Genomic DNA, 17,549 nt, shown 5'->3' on the forward strand with positions numbered 1-17,549 from the left:
AAGAGGTCATACTTATAGTATAACCTAAATCAGGAGGGTCAAAAGAAAAGAAAAATTAGAAAAAAATAACAAGGTCCTATGCCCAACCTGTGGAAGTTTCCAAAACATTAGGAGAGGAAGGGTAATGGCAGTTACTGCATTTAACCCAGAAGACCGGACACAAAACAAAAAGATTTCAGGTGAATGGTGATTACATGTAAAGCTGCTATTCTTGTTCAGGGTGAAAGATACTAACCACCTGACTACCTACCTACCTGAAAGGCAAGGCAGGACAGAACTCAGGTGATATCTAGACCAGCAAACAGGGTGTTTGAGTGGATAATTTTTGAGGGGCTTTGCCCAGACACTTTTCTTACCCTTATCCTTCACTGGAAGCTTGGTAAGTGGCAGCAGGGAAAGGGAGAAGCACTTCTTTAAGTGATGATCAAGACACGGCTACATATGTGGTGTCAACAACAGGGCTTTGGCTTCTTTGACAATGGGGTGGTGTTCCAAGAAAAACTGGGAAGAGATGGGGTCCACCTGATTTAGGCAGGGAAGTGTCTTCAAGTACAGGCTCACTAACCTAGAAAGAAGGGCTTTAAACTAGGTTTGCTGGGGGATGGAGAGAAATAGCCCAGAGGTAAGTGAAGAGCCAGGGGACATGGCTAAAAACCCTAGAAAGGGGAAGCAATACCAGAAGTCCTAGCAATGTTCTCACGGAGTCAAACAGTTAATTGCCATATTTACCTGAATTCAAGTTGACTTTAAATTTAAGATGACCCTCCAATAATTTGATTCAATCTATGTAAAAATGTATTCATTTGTTATAATTTCCCATTAATCAAATCTAATTATTGGAAGATCACCTTAAATTTGTCCCCCCTCCCTGCACTATTGCAGCGGGGAAAGTTGCTGGGGGGGGGGGGGGGGGGGTAGAGACCTGTCCCTTGCCCCCTGCACCTTGCCCCTGTGCTCAGTTTCCTCCACCACTTGCCCACCCTGACACCTGTTCCCCCTGGCACCTGCGCATCCCCCTCCCCCACCCCTCAGACACCTGCACATCGCACCCTTGGCACCTGCCCCCTGGCTGCCAAATACACTCTGTTGTGACTGCAGCTCTGGCTTTAGCCTAGGGCACAGAGCATGTGGTGGCTCTGGCCCCATCCCTGAACTTGTAATGGTGGCAGCTCCAATGCTAGCACTAATGATATTGCCCTGGCCCTGACCACAGCCCCAGGTTGTCAGAGATTAGCAGCTATGGCTCTGATTCCAACCCTGAACCAGAGCTAGAGCTGAAATCTTAGCAGCCACCTACTCCTTCTCTCACCTTCTATTTGAATTCATGAGAGGGGCTTTTCTCCCTAGCATGTTGGAATGGGGGGAAAAAAAACCTGTCCTGGATTAGACTAAATACAGTACCTAAATTTTTTATAGCATAATATGAGAAGCATGGAAAAGAAACATAAAGAACTGGAAGCCTAGTACAAGGGTGGAATTACATAACTGAGATTACAGAAATGTGGGGGGGTAGTTCACATGACTGGAGTACGGTCATGGATGGCTATGAGTCGTTCAGGAAAGACAGGCCGGGGGGAGAGGAGGTATTACCCTATATATAAACGCGTGTTTCAAGATACAGTATGAAGTGGAAGATAAGCCTGTTGAAAGTTTGTAAAGTTAGAAGGGAGAACTACAGGGAGGATACCCCAGTGGGCATCTGCTCTAGACCACTGACCCAGGAGGAAAAATGTGGATGAGACCTTCTCTAAACAACTAATGGAAGTGTCCACATCAAAGGACCTGGCTCACAAGGTGTTCTTCAGTTACTGTGACATCTGATGGGAAGGAAATAAAGCAGGGCACAGACAGTCCAGCAAATTCTGGGAGGCTGTTGGGGATAATTTTTGGTTCAGATGGTGGAGAAGCCAACTAGGAGGGGAAGCTCTTTCCAACTTGCTGCTCACAAACAGGGTGCAATTGGTTGAGAATGTGAAGAGGCAAGGTAGCTTGGATGACAGTAACCACAAAATGATAGAGTTCAAGATCCTAAGAAGAAGGAAGGCAGAGAACAAAGACTGGATTTCAGAAAAGCAAACTAACAAATTCAGGGAGCTGGTAGGCAGGAGCCCTTGAAAGGTAAGTCTGAGGGGAAAAGGAGTCCAGGAGAGTTGGCTGTACTTTAAGGGGGCCACATTAAGTGTACAGGAACAAGCTATTCTGAGACCAGCCTGGCTAAACAGCTCCCTGGCGGACCCAAAAGCGGACCACTTCTGGGTCTGCTACCGGGCATGCTAGGGAGCCCCCCGTGCTTTTGTGGGACACTCCAAGCGCCCCAGCATCGCAGCACTCACGAGCCCCTGCTACCTAGAGGTATTTAGAAAAAACGTTTAAAGCTGTTCTCTATGTCCGAATCTCCAAATCTTTCCAAATCTCTCCGATTTGAAGAGATTAAAGGGTCCTCAGTTTCAATTCAGATTCAGAGATTCAGCCACCAAATCGGACCAAACCTCCACCGAACTGAATCAAGGACTGAAGCTTTGCACAGCCCCATTATGTTCCAATTGATTTAAACATTCCTGTAAGCCCAAAGTTCCACTTGTAACATACAGGTGCGATTACTCTGACACACGTGCCCAAAGATGATTTCTCTCTTCTTACAATGGCAAGTTGATCTAAATGGGAAAAAAAATGGGCCAGCATTTTATAAAATAGTTTCTTTCATCATGAAAGGTTTAGTTGTTGCTTTTAATTAATTGTAGTAACTTATTTTTTTTTATTAATGTTTAATCTTCACTTTGCTTTTCGAAGCCCAGAAATGAGTCTACATGCCATGGAAGTACTGAGTTAACACAACTAGTTGTGGCCTGAGATCTCGCAGTGGCCAAAGGAAACAATACAAGGACATATTGAAGGCATACCTCAAGAAAATGGATGTGGACATCAAGAGCTGGGAGAAGCTAGCTCAGGGGCGAGCAATTATTTCGGACGGAGGGCTGCTTACTGAGTTTTGGAAAGCCATTGAGGACTACATGACAGGCAGCCTGGGGCAGATAAATATTAAATGTTCTTAATTCTGGGGGGGCCCCACAGGCCGGACAGAATGGCCTGATGGGCCGCATCTGGCCCCCGGGGCCACATTTTGCCCAGCCCTAAGCTAGCTGCTGACCAACTCCAATGGCACTGCAATCTCAAACAAGTGGCAGCCCATTTTGAGGTAAAGTGTCTGGTCCTCAAAGCAGAGGAGACAGTGGAGGAAGGAAAAGGAGAGGAATCCCAGCCTGCAACCTACTCTTTCCTGCAGAAAGACCTGCAACTTTTGCTGATGGATTTGTGGTTTTAGGATTAGACTCTTAAGTCGCCTCAAGACCCAACAAGCCCTGGCAGAGTTCTTCATTGAATCAAGGGATTGTTGATGACAACTAAATTAACAGTTTGCAGTCCTACCTCAGAAAAAAAATTATTTTGCAGCAATGCAATTTTTAAGCAAACTTTGTCTTATCCTCTTTTTTTTTTTTTTTTTTTTTTACTTTATTCTTTTGATAAAAGGGTTAAACAAACTGTCATTTTTAAGATATAAAAATATAACTGTTGGCACCATAGGTTTCGAGTGTTTTTGTTTTATACATTTTTGCTGTGTAACAGGTAAACTTATGTTGTGTGTCAAGTGAGTGTTTTGTTTGTTGCAAAAAAACATGAGTTTTTGCAAGCATATTTATGCTAGAAGTGATATCACATTATTTTTTTTATTGTTATGGCATGTCTAACAGTGCAATGTCATTGATTACTGAAAATTCAATTTTTTTTCTTTGAAAATTTACAAAGGTTGTTTTAAAGATATACATGTATTGTTGTTGCCTGAAAAAGTTACATTTTGAATTTTTTACCATTTTAGTCTTTTCTGAGCAACTTATTTCCTTTAACTTTCTTTTCCTTTAAGCACAACACTTTTTCTGTAAAAAAAAAAAAAAAAGTGCATTTGTTGTTTTTGGCAAAACAAGAAAAAACTGAGGGGGGAGGAAATAAATAGCTGTACACTGCAATTTCTATACTGAATGGTATGTGCCCATTTTCTGCAAGCCAGCCAGGGACAGACATGTAGATACTGCAGGGGGTGGCGTAGCACAGAATTTGGCTGCACAGGAAAATCTTCAAAAGCATTGTTAAAATTACCTCAACTTTGACTTCTAGTTTGATTTGGAACTTTTACACTACAACAGAGTTTGGGTCATGGTTTATTTTGTAAATAATGTGGGTATGACTTTACCTATGACTTAATAAATTTATACATCTTCTGGTGATAAATTTCTTCTTTCAGCAAGTCTAAGAGGGATGTTCTAAATTCATAGACATTAGGGCTGGAAGGGACCTCGGAAGATCATCGAGTCCAGCCCCCTGCCCCAGGGGCAGGAACTCAGCTGGGGTCACAGGATCCCAGCAAGATAAACATCCAATTGTCTCTTGAAGGTGTTCAAAGTGGGTACTTGAACCACCTCCGTCGGCAGCATATTCCAAACCTTGGGGGCTCGCACAGTAAAGTTCTTCCTTATGTCCAACCTGAAACAGTCGCAGAGGAGTTTGTGACCATTCAACCTTGTCATCCCTTGGGGCACTCTGGTAAACAGATGTTCCCCCAGATCCTGGTGAGCTGATGAACTTATAGGTGGCCACCAGGTGCCCCCTGAGCCTGCGCTTTTCCAGGCTGAAGAGTCCCATGGCTCTCAGCCTCTCATCATAAGGTCTGTTTTCCTGCCCTCTGATCATGCGTGTGGCTCTCCTCTGCACCCTCTCAAGCTTCTCCACATCCTTTTCGAATTGTGGAGCCCAAAGTTGGATGCAGTACTCCAGCTGTGGCCTCACCAAGGCCGAGTACAATGGGAGAATGACATCCTGGGATTTGCTTGAGAAGCATCTATGGATGCAAGCCAGCGTTTTGTTCGCTTTACCAGCTGCAGCATCACATTGGAGGCTCATGTTCATCTTGTCGTCAATCATGACCCCCAATTCCCTTTCATCTGTAGTGCTAGCCAGCGTAGCACTGCTGACCCTATAAGCATGCTGCAGGTTTTTCCTCCCAAGGTGGAGAACCTTGCATTTTTCGGTGTTAAACACCATCAGGTTCCCATCCGCCCATTTCCTGAGCCTGTCAAGGTCTGCCTGGATCACCCTCCTGTCCTCAGATGTGGATGCTTTACCCCAGTTTGGTGTTGGCGAACTTGGCCAGTCTGCTTCTGACACCAATGTCTACATCATTAATGAAAATGTTAAATAGTATAGGCCCTAGGACAGAGCCTTGAGGGACCCCACTGGTCACAGGGCACTACAAGGATTGACTTCCATTAACCACCACCCTCTGGGTCCTACTCCAGAGCCAATTCCCCAGCCAGCGGATTGTGGTGGGGTCAAGGCCACAGTTAGCCATCAAGCAAGACCTACCCGCAACAAACCCGTGCTGGCTATCCCTCAAGATGTTGCCATCAGCCAGTCTGTTAAGAATGGTCTCTTTGCTAATCATTTCTAGGATCTTCCCTAGGATAGAGGTCAGGCTGATGGGCCTGTAGTTTGCCAGATCCACTTTCCTCCCCTTCTTGAAAATAGGCACCACGTTGGCCTTCTTCCAATCTTCGGGCACTTCACCAGAGCACCAGGAGTTCTTGAAGATCCATGCCAGGGCCTGAGCTATGATGCTAGCCAGCTCCTTGAGTACCCTGGGGTGTAAACTGTCAGGGACGGTTGACTTGAATGTATCCAGCCTCACAAGGTGTTCCTTCATGAGGTCAGCATTGATGGAGGGTAAGGAATCTCCCTCACCTGGGCCTCCCTGCCCCATAGTGGGCAGTGGCGTCCCATGGGACTGGTGGAAAACTGATGGGAAGTACCCATTTAGCAAGTTTGCTTTTTCCTGGGCGTTGGTTGTCAGTTGTCCCATCTAGCCATGATGGTCCAGAAATTCTGTGAGAGGCAAACTTCTTAGGGTGATCTCTTTAATTGGACCAACTGTGTAGCTGGGATAGAATTAGATAAGCTTTTGAATGCAAGATTCATCAGGTCTTCCATTCAAAAACCTGACTAACTCTATCGCAAGTAAACAGTTGGTCCAATAAAAGATATCACCCTAAGAAATCTTTGCAGTGTGCAAAATCATAGAATCATACAGAAGTAGACCTGGAAAGGACCTACAGAGTTAAATGTATGGGCATGATACTTATCCTCTTTTCTCTCACAAGGCTAGTTTCCCAAGTAGAGGTACTTAAAGAATATTTTTCAACCTTGGGTTGGGGGATGGTGTTGACTTGTTGGGAAGGCAGAGGAAGATCATCTTGCAAAATAACTCCTGAATATGGAAGCAGCAGGAGTTAGACCAAGAGGAATACCCAGGAGAAAGGGACTGGTTCAATAAAAGAGGATATGAAGACATAAAACAGAACACAGGCCTAATCAATGACAGAACAGTGGGGAGGGAAATAAAGCATTTTTAGACCATCAGCCCAACCTTCATGAGGAGAAGACTGTAGAAGAACCAGGAGAGAAAGGAGACATTTCTGAGTTCACATAGCTCTGGGGAGAAGCAAGAAAACAGAACTTTACCCAGGGAAACAAGGGCTTGGTAATTCCTCAGCATCTGGTCCTGGTAAAGCACCTTGTCTCCATCTCCCAACAGCTCCCACTCCTTCTGGGTGAAGTACAGCGCCACGTCCTCAAAGGCCTCTGGGAACTGCAGTCACAAGCAGTACATGTTCAGTCCCTTCTGCTCCAGCCTCATCCAGCCCCCACAATCCTGAGCCCTATGATGCATTACAAAGATATGCCAGCCTGGCTGTGCTGGACACTGATGCAAAACTAGCCTCTCCTCATTTGACACAGGTGCTCCAGCAAAGCCCTTGGTTTGTACACAGCAGTGTGTCTACACTAGGGGGCACCTCCATCATAACTAAACCATCAGTGGCGACCCCCAGGAATTTACCCTTCACCACCAGAAACCTCCTCAGCACACCAGGGGAAGCTCTCAGCCTTACTCTGCACCACAAAAGATTTTTATCCCATTACCTGGATTAGCTTTTGTGTCCGCTTTATTCCTACAGGTTTACTGATTGCTTGCTTCTTCCAGCACTAACCCCCCCTCTCCTCTCTCCCTTCTTTTCCTGCCTTTTCTTTCAAATCACTGTCTCCATTTTACACACTACTCTGTGCATGACCTTTCATAGCATCTGATGAAGAAAGCGTAGGCTCACAAAATTTTATGCTATATACACAGGCACACATGCAGCAATATACATACAAATATACATCGTGTGTGTGTGTGCGCGTGCGTGCGCATGTACCCAAATATACACAAGCATGCATGTATGTGTATATAGAACCACAGAAAATGAGGGTTGGAAGGGACCTCAGGAGGTCATCTAGTCTAACCCCCTGCTCCAAGCAGGACCATCCCCAATTGTGTGCATTTGTGTGTACACTGTGTGCCAGCCCCAGGGCTCGCTCACAGCCCGCAGACACCAGGGCTAATACAGGGTACACTGCCCACAGTAAGTGGGCTGGACCCAATGCTGCACATGGTATAGGGGGCTGGGCCACAGGCTGCATGGGGTATGCTGGACCCCTACCCAAAAGGGTGCACAGTGGAGCTGGAGATCTCACTGGCTTGGTCAGCTAGGACTAGACTGCAGGAACTGGACTTAGACTTGGGGACAGCTGCTGTTTAAGCACTCCGGGACTGAAAGCTTGATTAGGGACACCGCTGGAGGTGAGGGAGGGAAATTAAGGTGCTGAGTATGTTACCAGTGTTGATGCTTACTTTTTACCTATGCCTTCCCTTTGGCCCAGCTGGCTTGTAACCCAAACCCCTATGATTTTCTATAGCAAAGTGGGAACTTCCCCCCGCTATTTACACTTCTTCCTGCCCTTTCACCCTTCCCTCCTGCTTCTAGGCTTCAAGGTTGGCACAAACTGTTAGAAGTTAATTAGGTCATTATAATTACCATTATATTCATCCCACTGCCACCATCACTGCAGCCAGGAGAAACCAAGCCTCCTGGAAACAGGTGAGTGGGGCAGGCGGAGCTGTGACAGTCTTACCTGGTAACAATGGATGCATCTCCAGGCTGCTACTGCTACGTGTCAGGGTTGCGCTGACGACAGTTTTACAAAGAGGTTAGATGATGGATTTGTATGGGATGGCTTGGACAGGGATGATCAAGCCTCAGGCAGGGGGTTGGACTAGCTAGATGACCTGCGGACTAAATGCCCCTTCCCAGACCTGCTTCTCTATGAAACTGCCCCACAGCCCTCCATTTTCCAGTGGCATGTCAGAGCCAAGCCAAGCCAAGCTAGGACAAGCTGCAGCACTGATGCACATGCCTGCCTGTCTAAAGCAGTGTGGGTAGCACACACCTTTCTGCTGCAGCTGCTTCTCAGTTCAGCTCCGATGCACCTCCTGAAAACAGATGTGCACCAGGCAATTTCAATGCCATGGCAGCAGCCACAGGGGCAGATCCAGAGAGGGCGCAGTGGTGCAGCTGCATCCTCTTTTTGGATTGCATTGCACCATTAGGGATTTTTTTTAAAGACCCTAAAGCACATGAAAATCTTCCCTCCCTTCTCCTTCCTGCTCAAAGGCATTTCCCCTCCCCTGTCTGCCTTTCCCCACTGTCCCAGGGGCGGAGAAGCCTGCACTGGTGAGAACACAGGAGACTGGGAGCAGGGGTGCAGCCACCCCCTGAACTGTGGGTGGCTACTCCCACATGCCCTTTAGGAAATCCTGGGCAACAGAGGCATTGCAACATCCCTTGCCAATTCTCACAGCACCCCAGCTGAGAACCACTAGTCTATAAGGTGCAAGACTACCCTGTCTTCCACCTGACTTCAGACTGCCATGGCTCACAACAGCTCTATACAAACTTTTACCAGCCTGGCTACAGCAGATGGGAATGCACAAGTTCTCACCCGTCAGCTGACAGCTGTTCCAACAAAGGGCCTGATGAGGCGGCAGCTCTGCTGGTGGAAGAATGTGCTTGTCTATCTCAGCCCAGCTCATGTTGCTCCCTCTACCTTTCTTATAGACTGACTAAATCAAAGAGGTGTAGATTTTTCAAAAGCAACTGTTACTGCAGACTAATACACTGAACTACTCTGTATTGCAGCAGTTCTCTGCCTTTTTTAGATTCAAAGTACCCCTCAGAAAATGCCAGCTCTTGGCTTTCACATGTTGTTTGAGTACTGAAAAGCAACAGAGCCATTCTTGTGCTGCAAAGAACTTAAGACAGACCATGACAGCAATTCTTAGTGTTTAAAACACGCTGGCCTATTTGAAATAGGGGGTTGGATTATGTGACCGAAGGAGACCTCTTCCAACCCTGCTTCTTGGTGACTCTATGAAATCTCTGGATTTATCTCACAAATCAAGGGTGTTTGTAGACGTGCTCTGGGAGGGGGCACTTGAATGAGAGTGACTCGGAGAGCTGCTGTAAGTAAAGCGCCCAGTGTCACGTGCATCAGTGTCTGTGCACTGAAAAATGTGGGGGGGGGGGGGGAAAAGCTTGTCAAACGAGCTTTAGTTAAAGCATCCCCGCTGCCATTTTTCAGGGCAGGGAGGCTGAGCCCGCTGACGCCGGTGGCAATTCCCACACCCCAGCAGACTGGATTGCTCGAGTCTGTTCCGCGGTGCTGGATCTCCGGGCTCTCTGGACGCGCACAGGTGGCAGACGTCGCCGTGCTGGGGCTGGAGGGAGGGCGGGCAGCCCGCGGCGGGGGCACCTGGGGAGGATGGCGGCTCTCCCGGCACCAGCTGCATGGGGGCGCCACCCGCACTGCCCTGCAGAGCCCCCGGCGCAGCGCCCGCCCCGGGAACCCGCTCTCCCGGCAGTGCCGCCCCGACAACGAGCCCTTCCTCCCAGCCGCTCCGCGGGGACCCCGGGGCCTCCCGCTGCTGTCCGCGCGCCCGCGGGCCGTCAGCACAGCTCCCCGGGCCCCGCCCACCCTTACGTCACCGCATCGCAGGACGGTTCACGGTTGCCCAGAGGGGGAAAGATCTGCCGCCGGTCTGGTCGGTGTGGAGGACAGCGACTCCATGGTCGCTACGGCCCTCTCGTTAACCCCTTCCTTCTCGGGCTGTAGCAGGGCGTAGCGGGGGCGGGCGGGCAGGCGGGGGTGTGGCTTTCGCGATCCGTGTGCATGTGTGTGAATATTTGTGTGTTTATGGCTTTCTGCATCTGTGCGCGCGCGCGCATGTGTTTAGGAATGTGCGCGCATGTGTGTTCCGTGGCTTATGCATGTGTGCGCGTGTGTGGTTTTCAGCATCCGTGTGCGTGTGCGCATGCATGTGGTTTTTGGCATTAGTATGTGTGTGTGCATATTTGTTTCTGTGTGTATGTGTGGGCATGTGTGTGTTCGTGGCTTTCAGCATTCATATGCGCATGTGCACATGGGTGCGTGTAGTTGTGTTCAGTGATATGTCTGTGCACGTATGCATGCATGTTCAACGACGTCTGCGTGCAGGTCTGCCCCGTGTGCGTCTCTGTGTGCATGCATGTGTGTCCGTGTGTGTGCTTGTATGTATGTGCATGTGCACAGGCATGTGTAAGCTGATGTGTGCATATGTGCAGGCACCTGGGGCAACAGAAATACCAGTCAGTCCCACCCAGACCAGGTTGGGGCGGGGGAGGACTGTGGCAATGGCGGCTTCCAGTCACACACCTCTGTGAGGCTGAGGCCAGAAAGCCATGGTGGGGGATGACTGGGAGGGGGTCTGGTCAGCGCCATCAGACCCCACACCCCTCCCTGCTCTGCTCCCAATCCCCTGCACTCACCACCAGCCAGGCATTGTCCCCAGTTGGGGCCACGCCCAGGCGGGGGAACACAGTGCCACCTGCAAGCAGAGTGGAGTGATCAACACTGGGTGGGCCCATCAAACAATTCACTGGGCAGGTACAGCCACCCCATGGACATGTGGTCTCCAGGGCCCCACCACCAGTCACAGGGTAGACCCACCAGTCAGAGGACCCAGGCCTACAGCCCTGCCCTACTGTCACTCCCAGCCCACCCCACCTCTTGAACCCAGGTGTCCAGGCTCCCATGCCTGCCTGCTTTCACCACTGGACCCCACTCCCCTCCCAGGGAACCCAGGCATCCACATACCCTGCCTGCTTCCCATCCCTGCCATGTAGTGGGGGTGTCCATACCCATGGCTTCCCAACTGCAGGACCTGGTATCCCAAACTGGGGCTGTCTTCTGGAGCCCAAACAGCCAGGTGGCCATGCCCATGTTGTACCCCTGGGCAGGAGCTTGAGATTGATCTAGTTAACAAGAAAATGGGAAAGATATGGGTAACAAAGCAATGGGGGGATAACTGCTGAAAAACGATGACTGGTAGAGACCCATTGTACAACCGTATATGGGACATGTCGAAAAAGCTGTAAAAATTATAAATAGCTAAAATAAAAACTTAACACTTTGGATGCCAGAGAAGCAAACAACACCCTGATACTGATTGCGACCCCTGATGCCATGACAGTGCCTGGCCAGTCAAGTCATTGGGTGTCATTTGATAAGAATACCATGCCATTTTGGATTCTGGTATTGCTCAAGCATTTAATACATTAGGATTTAAGACGAGAATAGTTTAATTGATCATTTAATCTCATTTACACCCACATTTTAATTAAAATTGAACCCAACAGGGGGCGTTGAAAAAGGCAAATGGGAACATGGGATGACATGACATAGTTGAGGATGGTCCTGCACTAAGCAGGGGGTTGGATTAGATAATCTCCTGAGATCCCTTCCAACCCTAATATTCTATGATTTTATGTACAATTTACAGCAAACAGGGTATTTTGTACTTTCATAACTTAAAAAAAGCTTCAGAGTTTTGCATAAATTGCATATGTTGTGTCTACTTCTCACAGCACTTCTCAGAATAGCCTCTCCCTCTTTCTGTTCATGCCTTCTCAGTGTCCAAAAGATAAAATGTACGTGCCCAGTTCTGCTGGCTTTTGGTCTCCCCTACTCTGCTCTTGCATGTGTCATGGGAGAAAACTCCCTGGGGTTCGTTGTCTAGATGCATAGGGACCAGGCAACACGGGTAAAGTTTTACTGCAGTATATTTGCTTGAGCAATGACCATAAAGCCAGCAAAAAGGCAAAATGGCCCCCCCTAAAGGGTGGGGCGTTCTTTTATACTTTTTACAACAAGGCAAAACTACAGGGTTAACAAAAGCAATACTTGGGCGGTGCTTCACAGATCTTTATAACAGCATATTTCTATTAAGCTGAACTAGCACTTTCTAAAAGCTAAAAGTTAAGTAACAGTAACACTATGATAGGTTAGCAAAAACTTGCACAGTAGTAGATACTTCTTAAGGACACGATCACTGTACTTAGAACAATGGCTTCTTTGTGTTATCTTGTTCCTTGCTGTATCTGGTTTACAGCACACAGACACAGATTCACTTGCTGCATTTTACTCAGAAAATGGTTAACACAGTTAAAATGATTACTTAACATAAGCAAAGGCTTAGCTATCATTCTGCCTTCTGGTCAGCAACATTGCTAGGCCACAGGTCATGCCTTGTATTCAGCTGTAAAGCTAATACTTCTTAATAATCCAAATTATTGTTAACCTAACAGTATGCTATCAGAAAACTATTTTATTTCAGGGTAATAACAAACATGCTCACCACACATGGGAGTGTGTTTTTCTTTCCCTTGGCCACCAGAGAAGATTCTGGGTATGTCTGCAGGTCCTTAAACTCCTTTGGCAGCTGGCATCATAGGACTAAGAGAACAAGCAAGCCATAGCCAGGTTTCATGTGCTTGGGGAACAAGCTTTACCTCCCTCTCCAGTTCCAGGCCATGTCTAATAGGGCTTGGGGCATTTATTCATTCAATAAATAATGGGATCATCTCACGATAGCACTGGACTCAAGAGCAGGCACACTGAATTGGCTGCCTTGTTCTCCTGGAGGTCACAGGTGATTGTAAAGCTGGAACCTGTTCCCATTGTGCCAGTGACAGGGGCAGCTTCCCAACTCTGAGCAAAATCACTAGAAGATGGGAGAGACCAGAACAAAGTTCCCCTCTTGCCTGTCCCCACATGAACATGTTCTGTCAAGGGGGAGATCCTTTTTTGCGGGAATATTCCACTTCCAGCATGGCAAGGCCCAGTGCTGGATTGTCATTCCCCTCATTGGCTGCATCTAGAACAAGAACAGAAGAACTGCTATTTCCTGGTGTGACACAGGCAAGCTTTCACACACCATGCAAGCACCAGTCTGCCTCCTGTCTACGGGCCAGCCTCCCACCTCACTCTCCTGCCACGCCTTATTGTAATAATATTGAGGTGTCAATTAGGTGGGGGGCTGCCTGTTTTGAACCCTGATGTTTAGTGAGGTATCTGCAGCTCCATTCCACCCCTACACTGCGGCCCAAGTCTTGCAGATGGCATCCCAGGCAGCTAAACTCAGCCGTACCCTTCAACCCTTAGCTGTGGTCCCCTCTGGGACCTTCGGCTTCCCCTTAGGCTCTGGCCCCATCTCAAACTAGTCAGGACCTCGAGCTTCTTTGCTCTGTGGACATCCCTCGCAATAGGCCCCTGGCCCTTTTGACCTCTCTCTGGGTCCTGGTCCCAGTGTGGGCCAGTCGGGTACTTTGGGTCAGGTCTAAGCTGATTGCCTGCGTACAAGATTCAGGGTCCCCCATTCCCAACTCAGGTGCTTTGCAAAGTGTGCCTGGCCCCACAGGATCGCTCACCTCAGCAGGTTCAGGTGCTTCAAGAAGCTTACCAGGCTTTCCCTGCATTAAACAACCCACCCAAAGGTGGGACTGAGGTTAAGGTGCCTCAACCCACCTTCCACCAGGAAGGTGCTCACTCCTGGCATTTACCTGGGGCTGTTGCACCCCCAGCAGCCTCACCTGGCCTTCACGCCCCAGCAGGGTGGTTTTAGGACATGCCCAGGAGACAATGAGGCTTTCAAGCCATCCCCATAGTCTCACCCTTACCTCTGCCAGGAACATGGCAGAGCTCAGCAGAGGGATATGTCTTCTTTGCTAGCTGATCATGAACTGCCCTTGGATCAGAGAGCTGGGCCTTAACATGGCCTTCCTCATCCAGCACCTGCCCCTCCCTGCTGTCCTTAAAATGGCAGCACCACCAGTGCCTGCCACACCAGGGTCAGACCATCGGTCCATCTAGCCCAGTCTGCTGTGTCACATGGTGGCAGAGAGCAGATGCCGAAAGGGAGTGGATCTGGGTTGGACTGGGATCTCCACCCGTCCTTGCTGACTTGCAGCCTCCAGCACAGAAGGTCTAGATTAGAAAGTCCTGACTCAGGCTATGCCTGCCCCTCACTCCCCTGCTCAATAGCTCCTATTACCCCTTTCCTCCAAAAACATGTCCAATCCCTTGGTAAATCTGGCTAAACTCTCAGCTGCCACCACATCTGGTGGCAACAAGTTCCCCCCTTTTAATGACATACTGGGCACATCTGTATGTGCCCCTACAGCACCCTTGTTACTACACCATCATTTAGTACTTCCTTGTGAAAAAACTTCCTTGTGTTAGTTCTAAACTGACAAGCCTACTAGTTTCATGTAGTGACCCCTTGTTCTTGTCTGGTGAGACAGTCAGTAATGTATCCCTATTGACTTTCTCTTCACCATTTAGTACAGGTTTCCCTCGCTTTATGTGGCTTCTGTATGTGCAAATTCACTCTTATGCAATGTCCCTTTTTATACCAAAATTCGTTATATGAGAGGTAAATTCACTCTTATGCAATGTCGTGGAAGCCCACAATCAGCTGCTTTGTGCGGTGCATTATGGGAGTGATGTGCACCAAAATATAGTCTCCTGTGTGGGTCTGTGCTCCTCAGTCATTGTCTGTGACATGTGTTTCTGTAGTTGTCATCCCCATTATGGCTTCTAAGCATCTTGCTAGCTTATCTCCTACCCTTCTCCCTGGTCCATCAATGAAGCGCAAGAGAACTTTACTAACACTGGAGACAAAACTGGAGATTTTGACCAGTGCAAAAGCACCACCCTGTGCTTGTGTGTACTGTCTGCTGTTGGTGAATACCAAAATTGTCTTGTAAAAGTGGTAGAAATAGGCCTGGAGGTCAGTGCAGTTGAGTTCTTGGAACACATTGCTATTTGTTACACTGTAAAGTGGGCTCCCTTTATGCAAATTTGAATTGTGTGTCATTTTCCAGGAACACGTGTACTGCATAAAGCAACAGAAACCTGTATTTTGTAAGCCCTTTTCATGTCCCCCCTTTCTCATCTCTTTTCTGAACTGAATAGGCCTATTTATCCATCTGTCTATCCCACATTTTCTCTATCCATCTCTCCATCCCTCCACCACTCTCTCTCTTTCTCTCAGTAGCTTCTTTACTCTCTCCTTATACAGAAGTCCCACCAGGCCACTCATCATCCTTGTTCCCCTTCTCTGGACCTTCCCTAGTTCTCTTATATGCCTTTTCAGGTGTGAACGCACCATGGATTTATAAAGGAGCATCACAATACTTTCTGTTTTGTTCACAATTCTATTCTTAACGATCCCTAACATTTTGTTTGCTCTTTTGACAGCTGCTGAGTCCTGAGCTGATGTTTTTAGTGATTTGTCCACAGTGACTCCCAGGTCTCTTTCCTGTGTGGTAAGACCTAATGTACAGCCCATCCTAATGTAGGTGGACAAGGAAAGAGCTAACTTTGTAACAGTGAGGAGTAAAGGCAGGACAATGAACAGGACAGCTCTGTATGAGCGGTACCAGAGCTTCTCAGAGATGTGGAGAAAAGGAGAGCTTCAAAAGAAAACCATTCATTCTGCCATTTTACTTCAGCGTTTTATTGCAAGTCATTTAGCAAATGCTTTCCTTAATGATTCCACCACTCCCTCTAGGGTGCACAGGTTTTCCCCCTTGTATGGGTCAGTAGTGACACCCAGTGGGCAATTTGGGCAATGCAGAGGGGGCAACTGCTGCCCCCAGGAGCAGCAGTACCCTCCAGTGGCTGCCCAGAGTAAGGCACTGGTTGCATGGGATTTTACTCCTTGCTCCAGCCCCCGTCAATTCAGGTGCTCTCCATCCGCTCACCCTTCCCTCTGCCTCAGCAATTTAACAGCTTTTTTTGCACGTTTCCCAAGTGCTCAGTGGTCTCAAAGTTGACAGCAGCTCCCTCCTCAACAGGAACAAACTCACCCTCCAGTCCCCCTGCACTTGACCCATTTGTTAATAGCACTGAAGAGGCAGAGAACAGTCAGCACCAGTGTCCTATCCCCAGGCTCAAAGCAATCCCACCTTTCAGTTCAATCAGGACATGGTCCAATGTTTGTCAGTTGAAGATATGAGTGAGCCCTTTGTTTTCTGCAGCTGTTGGGGAGTCATGAACACCCCTCAGCCCTTTTGGCTGTGCTAGGTGTTTCACTACCTTCCTCCTTCCAGATCTTTTGATCCCAGAAGCTGTTCAGGCTGAATCCTGAATCACAGCCATGGGCATGTGAGAAAAGGGGATGGTGAGGGACAGTTTCAGGGGAGTTGAGATGCACAGGTCAGGGATCACACCCCATATTAATAAGGCAACCCTAGGAAAGAACAATGGTCACAGGCCATGACTGTCCCTGCTCCACTGGCCAAGAGATCATTCTCTCAAAGAAAAGGATGGGAACATAGACATCTGAACCTGAACTGTATCAAACTCCTCCACACCGGGGCAGAGGGGTGGAACTTGCCTCAGACTACAAAGACGGATCCTGAGGGCTGCGACCTCACCACCCAGCAGTGAGTGTATCTGTATCCTCTGCTGTCATGTAGCTGCTCTGGGTCATGGTGCCTGAGTGATAACATCCCAATAAAACAGTCTCTAGATCAGAGGAACTTGCTTTGGCTTCTCTTGTCCTTCTCTGGATAAAAGGCCCCCAGGACATCCTGGGTGTAACATACCACCGGAAGGCCTGGGCAGCTCTCTCTAGTTTATATCCAGAGCCTTCTCTTTCTGCATTCACTCTCCTTGAATCACTCATAATCATGGCTTGAACACTAGAACCACGTGCACTGCAAGGAGATCCCCAACACTCAACCCAGCTCCCTCCAAGCCCCAGTCCACAGAGCAAAAGATGACTTCTTGCTTCCCTGCACTGGGTGCTGCATTGTTTGGAACAGGATTAATTCACACAATGCCCTGCCCTAGGTCCCCACTGCTGCTTGGTGCTCTATGGCACAGTAACAGTGACTGGTGTGGGACCTTTTTGACACAGGAGGGCACTGAAAGACTGTGGTGGATCTCACCAGGATGAGATCCTGACTGGTTTCTAATCAGAGCCAGTGTCTGCTGCTCTGCAGAAGTATGGGTTGGGGAATGGAAGCTTTAGGCTGTGTGTACGGAGCCTGATGCCCGCAGTTTCTGTAGGCTGCCTGCTGTCCCCACATGCGGATTCTCCTAGTGAACTTCCAGGTGGAACTGTCAGGGCCAGGTATAACCAAGCCCAAAGAGGTGAGATAAAGGGGAACTGTGGCCCACTGTAAGATTTGTATCCTCAGTGGAAATGGGGGGGGGGGGGGGGGGGGCATTTTTTTTTTGGG

At 48.4% G+C, this 17,549-nt stretch overlaps 1 pseudogene; it reads right to left on the reverse strand.

The window, feature by feature from the left end:
- The window catches only part of LOC102371606, a 27,542-nt pseudogene that overhangs the window by 9,603 nt on the left and 390 nt on the right, over positions 1–17,549 (reverse strand).

The sequence above is a fragment of the Alligator sinensis genome, unplaced genomic scaffold (genome assembly GCF_000455745.1).
Source record: "Alligator sinensis unplaced genomic scaffold, ASM45574v1 scaffold662_3, whole genome shotgun sequence".
Taxonomy (NCBI): Eukaryota; Metazoa; Chordata; order Crocodylia; family Alligatoridae; genus Alligator; species Alligator sinensis.